The sequence below is a fragment of the Lonchura striata genome, chromosome 3, assembly GCF_050655825.1.
Source record: "Lonchura striata isolate lonStrDom1 chromosome 3, ASM5065582v1, whole genome shotgun sequence".
NCBI lineage: Eukaryota > Metazoa > Chordata > Aves > Passeriformes > Estrildidae > Lonchura > Lonchura striata.
The window spans coordinates 91336960-91355121 of record NC_140705.1 but is presented as its reverse complement, the minus strand read 5'-3'; the positions used below and the strand labels follow the sequence as shown (position 1 = coordinate 91355121).

Below are 18162 nucleotides of genomic sequence, written 5' to 3'. Positions count from 1 at the left end.
AGATAAAATTAAGAGGGAGGAGGGAGTGGATTCACATTTTGAAAGCAAACATTTAAAACAGATGCAGCCTGCTGTGAAGGATCACATTGAATTGCATGACTTTTTAAAAGAAAAGAACATCCATTTGACTCAAGTCCTCAGTATGAAAGATTAGGAGTTAAGAGACATTTTTCATGCACTTTGAAAGTAAATGTATTTTAAATTTAATTCTTTGGTGCAGCTGCTGCTTTCTCTCTCTGGAAAGCCTTCCTTGTGCTTTGAGCGATATAAAGATGTGGGCTGGGTGCTAATCCAGTTTAAGATTCCAAACTTCCTTTCCACTCTTTGGAGATTTTCCCACCACCACTTCTAGATAAATGTAGCACTGTCTTTTATTTTAACACAGGACTGGTTTAGGGAGATTTGTTGGAGAGTCATCGACTTGGTGCAAGGAAAAGTCTGAATGTGAAGGTTTCATGTTATTTTGGAATAGATAAATCAATGTAAGATGGTATGAAATCAGCTGATTTCTCTTTTCCCTCCAGTATAAATATGTAGTGGTGCCTACATTAAAAAAAAAAAAAAAAAAAAGCCAGAACAACCCAGGACCTGTTAAAGAGTCCCAGACCTGATGATGCTTTTGGGGCAGCCAGGAGCTGAGGCAGGATGCTCCTGCTCATCACTGATGGGTATTGTTGGAGTTACTGCTCCAGTTACTACTCACTTGGGGCTGCAGAATCACCCTGCAGAATGCCTTAGTCTGAAGAGGCTGGTGTGTTAGAAATGCCACAGATCTGGGGAATCTGGTGTTTCCAGAGCTCTGTTACCACCTGTGGACTGCAGGAGGAATTGCTGAGGGCACACACACCAAGTATCAGCACTGAGAGAGTTGGACTAAAGCAGCAGCAGGATTTTGCTGTCTCACTACCCTTGTTGTCCTGATCCAATCTGCTCCAGGGACTTCCCTCTCCTATCTCCAGGTAGAGCCTCCTCCTTTCCTGCTCCTCTACTCCTGAAGAAAGGGAGTGTGTTTTGTGAATTGAGTGTGCTGATCTAGAGCTCATTAATGCTGTTGTACCATTCTGAATACATCAGCTGTGCCCATAATACTCAGTCTGAAGCCATTATTCTCTAGAAGTGATCTTCCTATCTTCCTTTATTATTGTTAATATTATTATTAATTTTATACAGCCAGCACTGAGCACTTTTCCAATAGTAACTTTTATTTAGTGACTTAAGATTTATCCAACTCGCAGATTCCCAGCGGATGTTCTGAGCTTGTTTCTTATTTAAAAACATCATCAAAATTCAAATCAGGAATTATCACAGTTCTGCAAATGACATTCACCCCTCTGCAGAAGGACCAGCATTAATCCTGTGTGCTGCAGCAATGGTATTTCAGGCCTTGTTTGAGGGCTTTAGTGGGCTTAAATCAGCCTTAGGCAAAGCACAAGCATCTGCAATAGTTAGGACTAACTTTGGGCAACAAGTTTAAATGTGTCAGAGGGGCTGTATCAGGACATGGGTTCCCTTTATAGCCAGGGAGAAGACACAGTGCTCCACAAATTCTTCCTGCATCACTTGGTACTGGAGTTAGTGCCTACAGACAAAATCTTCACACAATCCTGTTCCTAAAGCTTTTGCCCTACTGCTAGAATCCTGGTCTTTGCTGGGAGCGGGGTAAGGTCCCCGTTTCTGAGCTCTAAGGGAACTAATGGGGTGCTGACAGAATCAGCAGGACCTTTTTTAGGGGCACTTCAAGCTTCTGTTGAAATTCAGTTCAGGTCAGTCTGGTTCCTGTAGGACTCTCTGGAAATCCCCACTGTAATATATTAATATATTTGCCTCCTTACTGGCTGTCATCAGCAGCCCATGCTGTTTGAGTTCCTAGAGCTCCCACAAAACCTGTTGTGCTGGGCCAGTGGGTGGGTTGGAGAGCTTCCACTCCTCCCTCCTTCCCTCCCTCCCATGCCTTTGTAGGGTAGAGTCTGCCCTTGGCATAGAAATTGTGAAGTGGGGCTCTGAGTGCAAGAGAATGTGATACACTTGTGTCTCCAACATCCTGCTGCTCAGAAAAACATAAACCCGAAGCAGATGTGTCATTAAATAATTTTGAATCATTGCAGGAGCTCAGTACAAGCTTCCATAGCTTTAAGCCACCTCTGCAAAGCTCTTTGCATCTGCCATAAAATTTGGATGAACTACTCTGGGTAAACTGTTCTACTGTTACCTGATAGCCACCTACCTTTCAGAGCTGAGACTTGCTGAGGGAAGATGGAAAGAGATTTCGGTGCATTGTGAGAGCTCAGAGTGACTGATGTGATTTCTTGGTCCCATAAAGCTGCTGCCCAACATCAGAGAATACCTCCCTTTAATTCAGAGACCAGGCAAAGGAAGCTGTCTTGGATCTGAGATGAAAGCATATGATTATTTAATCACTGATTAGTTGGTGATAATGAGCAAGTATTTTGCAAAATGAGCACTTAAAGGGAGTCACTAAACATAGATCCTGGTGCTGCGGTGGTGGAGCTGAGCACAAAGGGTGGCCCTGCTGTTCCCAAGAAAGGCTCATTGGATCACTGGTCCTTCACAGCGAGGCATTGGTGGCAAACCTGCTGCCCAAATTACCAAGCAAAAGGTGTGCCAGGGCCAGGGGGAGGATGGAGCTCCAAGGGTTTCTTAACACAAAACTGTCACTTCTTGTGCTTTGCTGAGCTTTTCCAGCAAGGGTATGTTCCCCTTTAATTGCTGGACTTCCAACAACGGCTTGACAGAAGAGCAGCCAAGCAAACTTGTTTTCCTTTGTTAGCTATTTTTATTTTACCTGGATCATTACTTATCAAAGAGCACTGCTATCACTTGAAATAAACATGTTTAAACATTAATAAGTAGCTTAAGAGATGCTCTTTTTCATGCTGTCTGGGAAAACATAGTCTGATTTTTGGAGGAGAAAAAATTAAGCGCAAATGTTTTTTCCCTCGTGTGTTTTAATATCCCTCAGCAATTACTTAGCAATTTTTAAAGCAAAGAAGGGAAATTGCTGTAATCAACTTGCTGCCCTTAACATTGCCGTGACAAAAGCCTGAGCGAGCCAGCAGTGTGACTGAGGAGAGGTTTGTGAGGGTACCTGGGTCTGCACACATCATGGTGGCACCCATATTTCCAAATGTCTTGGAAAGCTGGCTTTCAAAAGGAAGAATTCTTCCATTTCCTTGTGGCTGAGCAGGTGCCAGTATGTGGGTGCTGCTCCGTGTCCACGTGAGCCGCTGGGTTGGTGGCTCCACAGTGGTTCAGACGGCCAGGCCAGAAGGGACTGTGGAGTCATCCTGGTCCTCACCCTGGTGTTCCATGAGCTGCTCCCTTTCCTCCTGCTGCTCCCAGCACGGGGCACACTGTGCCTGACTGCCCTTCCCTGTGCAGGAGGAGGCCCAGCCTTCTCATGGTATCTCCCAGAATTTAGATGTTTTCTGCTCTATTTCATAGCTTGTTGGAGAGTTTAATGATTCATGCTATAAAAATACTTTTCCTTGTTGGCTTTTCCCTGTCTTCAGCTTCCAGCCAGTGATTTCCTTTCTTTGTTACTGCAGAGATAATAAAGCCTTTTTCTGGCACTGTGTTTTCTTTTGTGAAGGGGTTTTACGCTATAATCAAGTTACCTCTCAGACAAGCTGAACAGATTGAGTGCTACATTTTTCATTAAAAGACATTTTTCTCCCATCAGTAATTTTTACTGCATCTTTTTCAGTTTTTAACCTTGTTATGCCAAGGTTGACCCCAAAGCTGTTCCAGTGATACCTTGAGAGGCTGACCTGGAGCAGAGTAGACAGAGCTAAGAGAATAAAGTAGGTAGTTATTAAAAGGCCTTGAAGGATACACCTTGGGCAGTACAAGGCATCAGCAGGATCTATTCCATCAGCTGTGATGTGTGGGGGTGAAGTTGCCTCCTGGCTTGCACGTGTTGGATATCTGGTTTATATGGACATAGCCTGAGTGGAATATCCCCTGTCACACAGGGAGGTTGTGCTCTGGTCTCCTGGATATTTTTACAGAGTCATTTTGTTGCTGTCTGCCGTGGATAGTTCTGTAGGTACCTCCAAAGTCCTTGTGGTGCCAAAGAGTTTTGTGTTTTCTTTGCTTTTTTTACAATTAAAAGAGGAATAAAGTTTGACAGGGCAGAGCTGTTCCTGGAGAAAGATGAGTTACAAACTTAATGAACACAGGTATTCCCTGTGCTTTCTTATTTGTCAGTTTTCTGGTTTGGCAGCTAAACTAAAGTTCAATTAAGTGTCTCTAATCCTGCTGCAGGGAGAGCTGGGGAACCATTTGTTATTTTAAATCTCTTTACTTTTCAAGTGTCAAATTCAATTAAGGGAGAATTTATACTTTCATAGGAGAAGGGCAGCAGCTATAGAAAACTCAAGGTCCCGAGTTACTCCAGGATCTGTAGAGGGATTTCATGCTTTCAGCAGAGCCATCTTCAGATGTTTTGACAGTAACTTCAGAGTTGTGGCAAATAAGTATTTGCTTATCTTAACTTTTGGGGTGTTTAATGTGCATATTTTCATACTTTGCAGCCAAGCTGCAACCACAGAGGGCAGAGCTCAGCAATATTCACCCTTCACCAGTGCTCTTAGCCTGTTTGCAGAAAGTTTTGTTTGCACAGGCTGCACATTGCCCCAGAACTGTTGAAATCAAAAGAGATTTTTCCAGGGAACACAGACACGTATGTAGGGGTTTTGCAGTTGGTTTTCTTTTGATTCCACTGCATCCCAGAAACATCACTTCTTTCCTTCAAAATCTCACTTCTGGCTATTTCCCTGGTTTTGGGAAGAGGGGAAAAAGGGCTTACTGTGCATCAGAGGATGTCATTGGTAAAGACTGTGGGGTGCTTTGGTCCCATGGGTCCTGTGAAAGTCTGAGACTGGTGCTCTCATGGGCTCTGTCAGCCAGTGGTGCAAAACCAAGTTGCAGATGTTGCTTGAGTTCCTCTGAAGCCACCTCCTAACCAGGGGCTGGGGCATTTGTGTGGAGCTGCTGCATGTCCAGTGCCTGCAATTAGGAGCAGGAGACTTGCGGTGCAAAATACTGGTCTCAGGCTGTAAGAATATTCTTCTGGATAACCTGGTTAGCTTTCTTTGCAGCCCTTTGCAGTAAACTTTGGCCTTTTCAGTAGTCTCAGAGCAGGTGCCCTTTCTTTTGCTGTCTTGTCCCCTCCCCCCCCCTCCAGTTAATGATAAAAAGTATTTTTAAGTACTATTTCACATAAATATTGGAGGCTGAGTGACTTAGAAGCCAGCTGGGAAGCTGAATATGTAATCTCTGGAGTAAAACATAGATTTAGGGAGTTTTCATGTTGCCATTTCTGGTGGGCCAGCAGATGGAACTGCCCACGAGGCTGTATTTATCCCTGCAAAGCCAGCTGCTGCAAAAGGCTGGGGCGAGGGTTGCTTTGGAGAAGCTTGTTGTTATAAAGAGAGTAATGTCCCTCTGTTTGGCTTAGCAGCATTCTGCAAATCAGTATTTGTTCTTGAGCTTGTATATGAATCCCACTTAGTTAATTTAGGCTGAAGCTGAAAATCTGTATTTGTTCTATGAAAAACAAAAAATGATCAGAGCAATTTGGGAAGAAAATGTGATTTCTGAGTTATCATCTGGTAAGATATCTGGTGGCATCCTAGAAATTAAAGGGGCTTTCCCCCTGGTGTGGATGTGATGCCATACCCTGCATTCTCCATAAAAGCACAAATGTGGTTATTACAGTGAGTGGCAGTTGGCCTTTAGGCATTTGTCACTGATCCTGAGAGGTCTTGGAAAGGCAGTAGCCAAAAAATGTGGGGCCAAGAGCACCGCAAGCTGAGAAACAGTCAGAACAGTGTTAAAGCTTTGTGATATTCAGGATAAAGAAATCCAAAATAGTGGCACCAGTGGGTTCACTGTGCAGGTAGAAGAAGAAGACTAGGATGATAATCAAATATTTTTGGAAGGTCAGGAAGGCAGAAGGAGGAGGAGTCTTAAAAGCTGGGTGAAGCCCATGGCGTCCATGTGGGAGCTGCCAGCGGCACAGCGGGTGCTGGGTGGTGGCTGCTGCACAGAGACTCTGTAAATCCTGTGGAAATGAATATTTAATAGAGGAAAATGTGATTATATAGATGTGTAAATGCTGGTTTTATCTCCTTGCTGCCATATAAATGGCTGGTAGCTATCAGCCCAAGAGGGCTTCAATAATTACGGCTTCACTGACTTGGCTGATAAAAAAAATCAGTTCCATTGGGATGATCTTATGCTTTCCTTAATGGGATGCACTGGAAGCATTAGCCCTATTTTAAGTATGCACCTACAAGAAAAAGGGACTTGCTTGGAATCCAGCTTTCCCCAAAAATGGAAAATTCTAAAATGCTGCTTAACTGTCTCTTCCTTGGCAGCCTGTGCTGTGGACACACAGCACTCTGTAAGAAAAATCACTTTTCCTAATGCCTACCAGCCTTTTTCCCAGCTGAACATCTTTGGATTGGTTTGATTTTGCCTTGGCTTGTTTTGGTTTTTTCCCCAGAGGAAAACTCCAAAGCAAACTTTTTGCAAAATTTGCATTACTTCTGTCAGTATTTCACATTAAAAAGTTTGTTTCCATAGGAGTGCAAGGGAGACAGGTAGAAACCCAGGTGGAGCTGGAGTGCAATGATATTTTTGGATGTATAGATCCATCCTCAGTCTCTACTTGGGAGCTGACACTGGAGTGAACTGAGGCTGATAACATCTGAAATCTTCAGAAAATGTTTTTATATCAACTTTCCCTGTGTTGTCTTGCTTCCTAGGGGCAATATATAATTTGTTCTTGAACAGACTCTCTTATTTAGACAAATTAGACCTTTTTAACACCATTTGTATTAACTGGCTTTGACTGCACTGTGTTAATTACAACAGGGATGGGGACATCATAATTGCAGAGAATTGTTCTCTAATTTAGGGAGAACAGGCAATACTCTGTGTCCAGCTTCCCAGCTTCCAGTTTCCCTGTGTTCAAATGTGGTACTCAATCCCTTAACATAATCTTGGGGTGGCTGTAATTATGTGAATAACTGGGCGGGAAGGATTCCTAGCGCAGTACAAAAGCACTGAAGTCTTTGAGAAGACCCACCCAGGGTTCATCAGTCTTTGGTCCCCAGAAGGATACCCTGTTTACCTTCTCTTTATTCTGTGGCTGTGATCTCCTTCCCTCTGTGCTGTGCAGAAGAGGAGAGGGGAGAGCTGTCTCCCAGGCCTGTGCTGAAGCTGAGAACACCCAGCCATGGTGGAGAGAGGGAGCCCTCCCAGCACACCTGATCCCAAGCCTGATGGAAATGTGCACAGGGACTGGGGTAAACCATGTGCAGCAGGACACTGATTTCCCAGAGCTTGACTGCATTATTGTGTGTTCTAAAATCTCTCTGGTGCTGCTAAAGCAATAGGTCTCCAATGCTGAAAGAATATATAATGCTGGCAGGGTAAGAAAGCACATTCCTCTTCAATGCAGAAATCTGGAATTTCGGCATCCCCTACATGTTGAGAGTGTTGGAGCCTTCTTGCAATCCATAAGAACTTCTTGGCTACACAATCGCCTTTTAAAATTTTTTAATACTTTTCCCACCATTTTCTGGCTTAACAGACTCAGAGAATCATCAAGGTTGGAAGAGACCTTTGAGGTCACCCAACTAGTCCAAACATCCACCTAGCACCACCATATTCAGCCCTAAACTACCAGACATATCCAGACGCTTCTTAAACACTTCACAGACTCTGCTACATCCTGGGTAACTTCTTCCAATGCCTGACCACTGTTCCAGGGAAAACATTTTTTCTGATTTCTAATGTGATTCTCCCCTGGTGCAATTAAAGGCCATTTCTTCTCATCCTTTCTCTTCAGACATGGTTGGAGAGACTGATCCCTACCTCACTACAGCCTCTATTCAGTAGCTGTGGAGAGCAGTGAGGCTCCTCCCTGAGCATCCTCTTCCCCAGACTGAACAAGCCCAGTTACCTCAACCCCTCCTCACAGGACTTACTCTCTAGACCCTTCTCTAGGGTTTCCTTTCTCTGCCCTTGCTCCAGCACCTCAATGTCCCTTTTTGAAAGAGGGACCCAAAACTGAATGTAGTATTCAAAGTGTGACCTCCCGGTACTGAGTACAGGGGGACAGTCACTTCCCAGTCCTGCTGGCCACACTGTTCTTGAGAGAGGCCAAGATTGCTTTGGCCTTCTTGGCCACCTGGGCTCACATCCAGCTGCCTGTCAGGCAGCAACCCCAGGTCACTCTGTGCTGAGCAGCTCTCAAGCCATTCTTCCCCAGCCCACATGGGGTTGTTGTGACCCAGGTGGCACTTGGCCTTGTTGAACCTCACACAGTTGTCCTTAGCCTTTTGATCCAGTCTGTTTAAATCTGCTTGATTTAGAGTTGTGGAGATCCCCCCCAGCCCAGCCTGACACCTTTCTCCACATCTTCCAATGTTGTATTTGTTCTCCCCTGCAAGCTGTAATGCAAGTAATGTAGTGCAAAGGGTTCATTCACTGCTGCTGTGCCAGAAGTAGTGATCCCCTTACCTGCCCTGCACCCATGGCTTGAAACCATCTTACCAGACTGTATCATGGCGCTTTAGAAAGTCAAATCTCTTTTTAGCCTGGCTTCCTAAGGAGGCTTAAGTGCTCATGCTCTGTTTATATCCTCATCCCTCCCCTGGAGAACTTTTGAACCTGTGAGCCCAGATCAGCCAAATTTATCAGCTGAAGGTGTTGGTGGTAGTAAGGTAGTAAGGCTGCAAGTTTTTTTTTTTTTTTTTTTTTTTTGGAGCTAGATAAATTGGTGACACTGAAAGAAAGCACTTATGTGTCAGCTCTGGGCTGATGAGACAGGAATTCCACAGAGGGGCTTGCAGGCACCCAGGCACACACCAGTGGGAATTGCTGGAGCAGCTCCTGCTGCAGAGGTGCCTTGGCAGTGCTGGGGCTCGCAGGGATCCCCCGTTCTGTTTCTGTGGGACTCACCCACATGAGAGGTGGTTTGGCTGTAAATATCTGCCTGTGCTGGAGGGGACCTCACCACAGCAAAGGAGCTTTTCTGCAAGGTTGCAAAATTTGGCAGTATTAGGGAGGAACAGAGCAAGACTTGCATTTTCATTTTTGCACTCTTAATCATCTGGGGAGATCATGAGGGTCATGACGATTTGGCTTTTTTTTTTTTTTTTTAAGATCTATGTCTCAAAGTGATGAGGAATCTCTGATTTTGGGGTTTATACACTTCTGACACTTGTGAAAATGTTGAATGAAGGCAAGCTACAGGGTCAGGCTCAGAAAAACTGATTAAAGCTGCCTGTAATCATGCATGAGTGTATATCCATACACGCGTGTGCAGTTACGTGCATGTCTAGGTACATTTCCGTATTTGTGGGCACGTGGGATATTGTACCGTGTGCCCCTGACGGCAGGGTGAGATTCGGTATTCGTAACTTCAAGATTGAGAATACAGCGATGAAAGAAACCCCCCGTGGAGTCTCATCTCGGGGGTAGATGAGTACCGTCTGACAGCTAAGCTAGCTCTTGTCACCATCCGTGCCGTGAGCTCCTCCAGGCTTTGCGCCTTTCTGCGGAGGACACGTGGGAGATCCCCGCGGGCTCACCTGAGCTGAGCTCAAAACAAACACATCCCTGGCTCGTATCCCCTGAGCGCGGAGCTCGTGTGATCCGAACTCTCCCAGCAGCAGCCGCAAGGAGATAAACGCTTCCAGGGAGCAGGGGATCACCGCGGGAGGAGGCACCGTTTCCCCGCCGTGCGTCTGTCAGGCAGCGCCCGCACGGAGGGAACCGGAGCGGCGCTGCCGCCGGGCCCGCCGTGAACCGAGCCCGCCCCGGCTCGGGAGCGGCGGGGCCCGCCGTGAACCGAGCCCGCCCCGGCTCGGGAGCGGCGGGGCCCGCCGTGAACCGAGCCCGGCCCGGCTCGGGAGCGGCGGGGCCCGCAGTGAACCGAGCCCGCCCCGGCTCGGGGCACCGGGAGCGGCTGCAGCCGGGCTCAGAGGGGAGCAGAACGCTGCCGCCGCTGCCACTCGGGCTCGCTTTGGGGAATGCGCAGTTCCTTAGAGGAGGAGGATGTGCTGCGGGCTGCTGAGGGTGCTAAATCCGTTTCTTCTCCGAAAATGATTGCGTTTGAGACCGGAAGGTGGAACTGGAAATGGTTATTTGCTAAACTTAAATAGTTTTTTTTTTTCTTTTGTCTTATATTTGAAGTTTATACCCATGTCTTAGAGTTTCAGTGGGTGTAAATTCTGTTGTTTCAAGTCAGTGTTTGAAGTGACAAAGGTTGTCTGATGTCAGTGTATAACTGTTAAAGTACTGTAGAAAAGATGGCAAATTAACCTTTAATAAGTAGAACTAACACATTTTGTTTCTAATTTCTAGGACATGGCTCTGAGCCTACTGTAAATAATAATTTCTGGCAATTTAAATCACTGCTTTACTCAAGAAGAGTTAGAATACCCTAAAAGAAATGGCATGTAACATCAGCAAAAAGGCAGCAAGCGAATCTGTCCAGTGCCTCCATTCTTCTCTGGCTTTTTTAGCCTCTTGTCTCTTTTGGGATCTTTGAGCTAAGAGCTGAGGTTCCCTACATGTGCTTCTCTGGTACGTTCTACCAACCTCTTTATGATGACCTCTCATTGCAGTAGTCATCGGGGATATGTTGCATGACTCCAGCAAAATCTTTATCAGCAGTTTTGGTTTTTTTTATGTGCACATCACATTGTATCCTTGGCTTCCAAAGTGTTTTCTTACTTGCTGCAGGAATCTTGCTTTCATTCTTCTCTCTTCAATCTTCATGAAATTAATTAAACCCCAAAAATTTCCAATGTTTTTCTACCTGGAAAGTCTTTGAAGCTTGAATTTCCACTATCTTGCCTTTTCTGCTGTGCTCCTGGCAGCCTTTTGCTGAGAAGAGTGTGGGTCTTCAATATTGCATTTTCCTACTGGCACATATGCCAAACTTCAGTACTTTCATAAGCATGCTATTGACTCTGGGATCTTTTGCACTGGATTTCTCATTCTTCTCATACCATTGTTATTTTTGGCCTATTAACTCTGATAGGTGATTAAATTTAATTGTATGAAGTTGGATTTGATTATTTAACGTTAATTAAACCACTCTGTTTTTCCATTCTTTAAATCTCTTGAGAAGGAATTACATATTTCCTTTCTGGTGTAACCTACATTAGGAGAATTGGCTAGACTGTTTAAAACCCAGTAAGAGGGATAGAGCTTATTGGTTTCTTCAGGGGACTATTGGTAAGGCCTGATGTTCAAGTCCTGAGGTGGTGGAGACACTGGACAGTGTTTTGCCATAATAACAACTTCTAAGTAGAGCTGATTTCTCATTTTATTCTTTTTTCCCCTGTTTTTAAGAATTGCCTTCAAGCTGTGAAATTTCAGGAGTCTCTTTATAGCTCAATCAGATTCTCTCTGTGTGAGATCTTGTCCACAAGTGTGGTATAAATCACAGATTAGGTAGTATGGCCTGTCTGAAACAATATTTTAAAATTACAGTCCTTCTTATTTTAACCAGGGGCTTCAGAGCTGACTGTTAATAAATATCTTGAACATATTTAATTTGGTACAAAATATAATGTTGACCTGGATTTACTTTGAAAGGATTGAACAGTTATGAGACTCAGATGTTCATCTGGGTTTTTTTATTTGATTTATGTATCTTCCTCTGTGGCACATTGTAGACAGTTCTTGCGAGATATTTCAACTCTTTATTTTAATTACTTTAACTGAGTGCTTGTACCACAGCTGTATATAGCACAAGCTATGTTTCTGGTACCACTTCTTGAGTTTATTCTGCTAAATGTTTCCCAGGGGTTTTCTCTAATACTTGCATAAAATTCACTGCTTTTCAAACACTGCTGCCATAACTTCTCAGGCTCATGTATCCAAAGGAAACACATAGGAGGATTAAGTAGAATATTTTGTACCTGGACAGATACTACAGAGGTTCTCCCCTGAGCTAGTTTAGCCTGATTGTAAACCTATTCTAAGTCTCCAATTTGCCCCAATGTGAGATGGCAAAGGGCTGCATCCTGTCGCAGATGGATATCCCATCCATCCTGCTGGACAGATGCTGGCACTGGGGTGTCTTCTGACACGTGCAGCACAGCTCTGCTGCTCCTAAAGCACTGCATGACACCTAGGAAAATGAGAAAGCAGTGGAAAATGCATGACTGGCTGGTTTGCCAGTTGAATAAGAAATGGTTTCTAGAGGCCGTGAATTATGCACAAAGTCACTTTTAATATTAATTTTATTGTTGCTTTATAAAGTGGCTCTAGCAGTGGCATTTTGAAAAGGTTCAAAATAGTGAGAACCTGCGGCAAAGGGCAGCTCCAAAAAAAGATTACTTTTCCAAGAAAACCAATGGCAAAACAAGCAACTTTTTGCCTCAGGGAAGAAAACTAGCCTTGCTCCTGCAAACTTTGCTACTTGCTTTGCTTTGAGCACAGTAATGGCTTCATTAACCCATGTAAGATCAAACAGCTGGAATAAAGTTGTGCCTGTGTGTTTAGGATCAGGGCTTAACTCCCCCTCAGCATCAGATATGATCTGTGCCTCCACCTCTTGGCTTGTGATTTCCCATGGAAATGGTCACATGAGGACAGGAGGAATCTCAAAGGTCTGAAATCAAGCCCAGGGTCCTACGGTGGTGTGGACAAATCCCTTCACCCTGCAGCTGAGTGGGGCTTGAGCCACTCAGTGTTTCTCTGCTCTGCCTTTTCCACATAGGCAGCGAGTGCTGCAGTGTAGGGCTACATGGGATGTGCAGCAGATGCAGCTCTTCCCCGGGAGCAGAACCTGCAGTCTGTGTAATAACTGGGATCACTTTGGCCCTTTGGCATCCATTAAATGAAATTCAGACAAAGCCCCTTGGAAGAATTAAATCAGCATAATTTCTTAAGTGCATTCGGGGTCAGTGGTGTTAAGATGCCTGGTTTAGGAATGTATTTTTAAAAATCCTCTGCAATACCAGCACATAACAAAGTAAAAGGTATTCTGGGCCAGATTTTGCAATTACTTGAGCTTCAGTGATGTATAAAGCATTGTGTTGACTCCAGATCTTTTCCCTGTCTGCACAAGTGGTGTTTTTACCACGTGTTCAGAGTTTTTCCCTGTGTGTGGAAATACCATTGCTCATTGAATTTATTGTTGCTGATGGGACTGAATCATCTGCATAACTCCTCAAGGCAGGATGCCAAGGAGCAATCCATGGGACCTCATCCTGCAGGATACAGAGAGCTCCTGATACCTGGCACAGGTCGGATGGGGGTGGGGATGGGTCTTAAACCTCCTGTTGGCTAACACCTTGGGGTCCACTGGGTGTGGTGCTGCTGGAAATACCTTCTCTTTCCACTGGCTTTGGCAGCAGGGAGGCATTCGTCACCATTCCTGGATCTGGGATTCTGAGCAACAAACCTGGGCAGGATGCACAGAGAAGGAAAGGAGAACCTGAGTTGTGCCGGCCCAGGTCTGTGTGCACATCTCAGTGTTTGGAGGAGGCACTGGGGGACACTGGTACAGGAGTGTTTAGAGGTGGTGGTTAAGGAGACTCCTAAAGATGCTCTGTTGAATCCCTGCCTGGAATAAGACCTTGCAAAGATTTAGTCCTGCTTCTTCTGCTCCAGCTGTTTTTCATGTTCTCCAAAACAGTATTTTTGACAAATATGCCATGTCCTTTTAGTTAAAAAGACATATTTCAGTTTTCATCTGACACATGGTTGGATGTTTCTTTTGGTCTTTCTTCACATCTTTTCCATTACTGCTTCTAATAATTCCTAGCAGAATGGATGGATTCCCTTCTCAGCCTTTCCTTCATGAGCTCCCAGGGGCCTTTGTCACGAGTTTTTCTTCCTTCACCACCTCTGTCCTTGCTTGCAGGGCACCCTCCTGCAAACCCCCTGGCTATGGGCCACCATGGGTGTTGTTCCTATGTTGAGAGGAATAATATTTAGCAGCAAGTAAAATGTTTGCTGCTGGAAAGCTACAGCATCTGCAACCCTCAGTTGTGTTTATGTTAGCAATTTCAGTATCTTTGCCATAATAACAGTAATTTAAGCATACTGTTGACCGGAGGGCAGTTAGGGGTTGTTGAATTTTGCATTTCCCTAATACTCACCACAAGCTGCCCCTGAGCCCCATTCTGCTGGTATTTAGCGAGCTGTGGCTGAGCAGCTCCTTTGAAGTCGGAGGCAGCAGCAGGGTGTGGAGCCTGCAGAGTGCTGGGAGTGGCCCCGGCACCCAGCCACGGGCCCTGGTGCTGGAGGGGGTCACAGTGGGTTGGGGTTTTTTCCTTCTGCAGAGATTCCTTCAGAGCTGCTCTTCCTCGCAGCCTGATTTATGCCCTGGGATTGATGGAGCTGAAAAAATGATTGTAGAAGAGCTATCTGTTTTATTACACAGGGACCAATTTTCCCAAGCCAGAGGGCAAATCCTCTCTTCTCTACCTGTGCTCTAGTTGTGCAGCTGCTGCACATCCTCTTTGATAGTCTGAGAGCTTCAGATTAGGGGATTCAAGGGCCAGAGGAGTAATTTGTCCTCCTTTGGAGCCCAGGAGTGCAGTGGGTATTGCTGTGGTTTGCTGCTGGCTGTGACCTTGCTATGAGGGGGCCCTGTCCAGCAGAGCACAAGGGGAAGCAAATTTTTCAAAATGGGAATTGGAGGAATTTTGTTTTCACGCACATTTGCTAGGTGTTTGGTCTCAAAGCTTATTACTGGAGGGAAGCTGAGCCCTTACCTCCATCTCCATGAGCTACTTCAGTAGTCTGGGACCCACATCAGCACTGCCAGAGGTGCTGGCGTGAGTTGTGACAACAGGAGTTAAAAGCGTTGCCTGCTCCTCCTCTCTCCCAAGCATTCCTTAGCAGTAGGCTTGCACTGATGTTGCTGGGTGTCAGATCTGATCCACAAGACCTTCAGTGGTGCTGTCCAGCAAGCCAGAGGAGACCTGGCTGGGCTCTAGGATCCTGGCACTCTGCAATCAAGAAGTGCAGATTTCCACATCTGAACCAAGCCCATCCAGCCTGGAGCATTGCCAGCACCACAGAGTTGCTGTTTCCATGGAGGCAGCTGTGAAAGCAGATTTTTCCTTTTAAAGGAGAGCAGAGCATGGGACAAAGCACATGTACTCTAATGTGGTGGAAGTTCTTTACCAGAAGGTGAACTCCTTTAATGGCTTCTGCATAAATGAGATGTTCCTGAGGCCATGGATGGAGATGATGGGGTGTTACTGATCTCATAAAGTCTTGCTCCCATGAGAAAAGAGAAAGGGTTAAGAGCTGAGCCCAAAGGAGTTTAATGAATTTGTGAAGGGAACTGACATTCTGTGTCTAATTAACTCAATTCTGAGTGATCAGGGTGCTGGGAGAAATAGAGAGGGCAGACCCAGGAGAGTGGGCCCGCAGCACCTGCCACAGTAATTGTGCCACCTTCCCTTCACCTCAAAGCTGACCAGATCCTCCTCCCTTCCCTTTAAGAGCTGCTGGGCTGCCCTTCCTCTTCAGTACTGAATCAAGTCAAAGCTGCTCCCTGATTCAGCTCCTTCTCAACTGGCCTCTCCTCCCTTTTTCATTTTTCTATTGCATCTGTCCCCTCTGGCTCAGCCTCCCCTCCACCAGGAGCCACTAATATCGATTTTTCTGTGCTGCTCTTATGTTCCCAGAGAAACCCATCATCATTCCTGTGTTTGTGCCTCCTGCCCTGTCCTCACTGCTCCTGCATTTCCCTCTTTCCTCCCACCCTGTTGGCCTGTGCTGGTTTCCCTGTGGGAATTGTCTGTTCCTTGCATCCTTACAGCAGGCACATGCACCAGGGCTGGGAGCACCCTCCCATGCAGTTGATGTCTGGGCAGGGAAATGGGAGATGGATGCTTTTGCTGCTTGGGGGATGTCACAGCACGGTGGGGACTCCTCACCTGCCCAGTGCAAAGAGCTTGGTGCTGGTGAAGCACTGGAACAAAGCTCTACAGGGCTGGCTCTGGAAGGGGTAATGCTGCTTTTCCTGTTTTGTGGCTCAGCAGGATGGGTAGAGTTTGACATGCAGAAGGGCTTTCCACAAAGGTCAGGGCATGAAGAGCGGATGGAGCACAGGGTGAGGAGGAGGAGGGAGGGAAGCAGATGGGCAGCACAGCGTGGAGCTTGCCTGGCATTTGCTGCTTTGCTGTGGGAAGCTCAGAAAGGGCTTACAGTAGGACCAAAGAAAGAGGGGAAAAAGATTGAAACCTATCAATATTCAGAAGAGCAGAAGAAACAAATGTATTGACCTAAATGACCACTGGTGACTCAGAAGCTTAAGGGAAATATATGTAAATTGTGCCATTAACAACTTGAGGGCTGTGGGGAAAAGGGGCTGGGGGCAGCTGCTGACTTCTGAAGGAAAATGCAAAATAATGGAAATTGTTTCTTTGAGGGTCCAGTCTCTTCTGCCCTGTGTTCTTCCCCACAGAGACTCATTCCAAACGAGATGTGCAAGTTAAAATATTAACTTCTACCAAAACCAATTCAAGCACTGCTGCCTTCCTTGGAGGAGAGTGTATCATAAAGCTATTTGGAGAATAATTTGGTCTGAATCATCTCCATGTGATGCACCCATATGAAATGCAGACTGATTGCAATTTCTGCCTGTGTTTCTCCCAGTTAAAAGCAAGCTGACCTGCAGGTTTTTGTTTTGGTGCATCTATAGGAAAATTTTGCTTTGCTGGCCTATTGTAATTTTTTTTTCTTATTCCATATTTTTTAAAATAAACAGAAGGGATTAACTGGAGTGGAAGGCTTAGTTGACCTCTTTCAAACAAATCTCCTCCCTAGGGAAGCTTGAATTAAACCCCCACTTCATTCCTGCCATTTAACTGACTGGTGATATCTCATCTGTAAAACAATGTACTCTGATTAAGCCTTAATGTCTTAGACTTTCAAAAGCTGATTTTATAGAGATACAGAATGTTTAACATTTGTCTTAAAACCTGCCATGTTAATAATTTATTAATATTCTATTCTGGTTATGTCTTTTACACTTATGTTTGCTTTTCACTCTGTCCTTGCAGCCATAGTTTATATAAATTTCCTACCTAATCCTTGCAATGCCCAAGTTTGCCTCTGTACTGCCTTGTTATGTATTTATTGATTTCAGTTCATGATTTCATTAAGGAAAATCCTTTTTATCTTTTTATCTGCTCCCATGAGGAGTTTCCTGTTGAGGACAGTTCTTAGGTGTTGTATTATTTTGCAATAAGCATTGAGAGTCAGAAAGGGAGAGTGGGTTTAAAATTGGTTTGGCAATGAAGATGTGTTTGAGGTGAAGTTTGAAAGGTTATTTTGCATAAGTAGGTAAGGAAGGAGTGGTGTGGAAAGGACGGGCAGGAGCTGATGGAATGAGTCCTTTGGGAGCCAGCCCCAGCTCAGCACATAGAGCAGAAGCACAGCAAAACTGAGAGCCCAGGAAAAACAGGTTATGTGGAAGATCTGCAGGGAGTCCTGGCTCTGCTTGGAAAGTGGAAATGAACAAGGAAGCTACTACTGAGTTCCTTTCAAGCTTTTGAGATTGAAGTATGCCTTTAGCCAAGAGAAAAAAGCTCTGCAGTTCCTCCTCCCAGTCCATAATTCCCTTGCTCTGATTATTGCCAAGTGTGGAAGAATTTACCTCTGCACATGTGATGGATGCCAGCAGCACTGGAAAGCTCTCATTGGAGGGGGAAAAAGAGAAAAAAGTCTTTTCTTATGTTTTCTGGTGCAGAGCTCAGTGGAGCATTTCAGATGCTTGTGTTCAGATTATTGTCCTTCTCCTTTGCCTTTTCCTCTGAATTACAAAACTACCTATTAATAGGCTGGTAGGCGAGCAGTGATTTTGCATGTTAAACAGTGTGATTGCTTCATCCCATTGGGATTGTGTTCTCTCAGAGTTGGACAGCTGAAAAATACATATATTGGTAATTAAATTAGACTTTATTTACAAATATTGGCTCAGAGGGTTTCCAAGTCAGAAACTTTGATTCCTTTTCGTTTCCTGATGAACATAAGCCTTGCTGGATTCAGACCAGATAATGTGAAGCTCAGTCTTTTTCCAGCTTTACAAAATCTTGGCTTAGAAAATATTGATGAAGGGGAACTTTGATTTCCACTGGGAAT

The 18162-nt window shown here is 45.0% G+C and overlaps 1 protein-coding gene across 4 annotated transcripts in view; it reads left to right on the top strand.

The window, feature by feature from the left end:
• PAK5 (p21 (RAC1) activated kinase 5) overlaps nucleotides 1-18162 on the top strand; it is a 162266-nt gene that overhangs the window by 92332 nt on the left and 51772 nt on the right. The window lies entirely within an intron of this gene.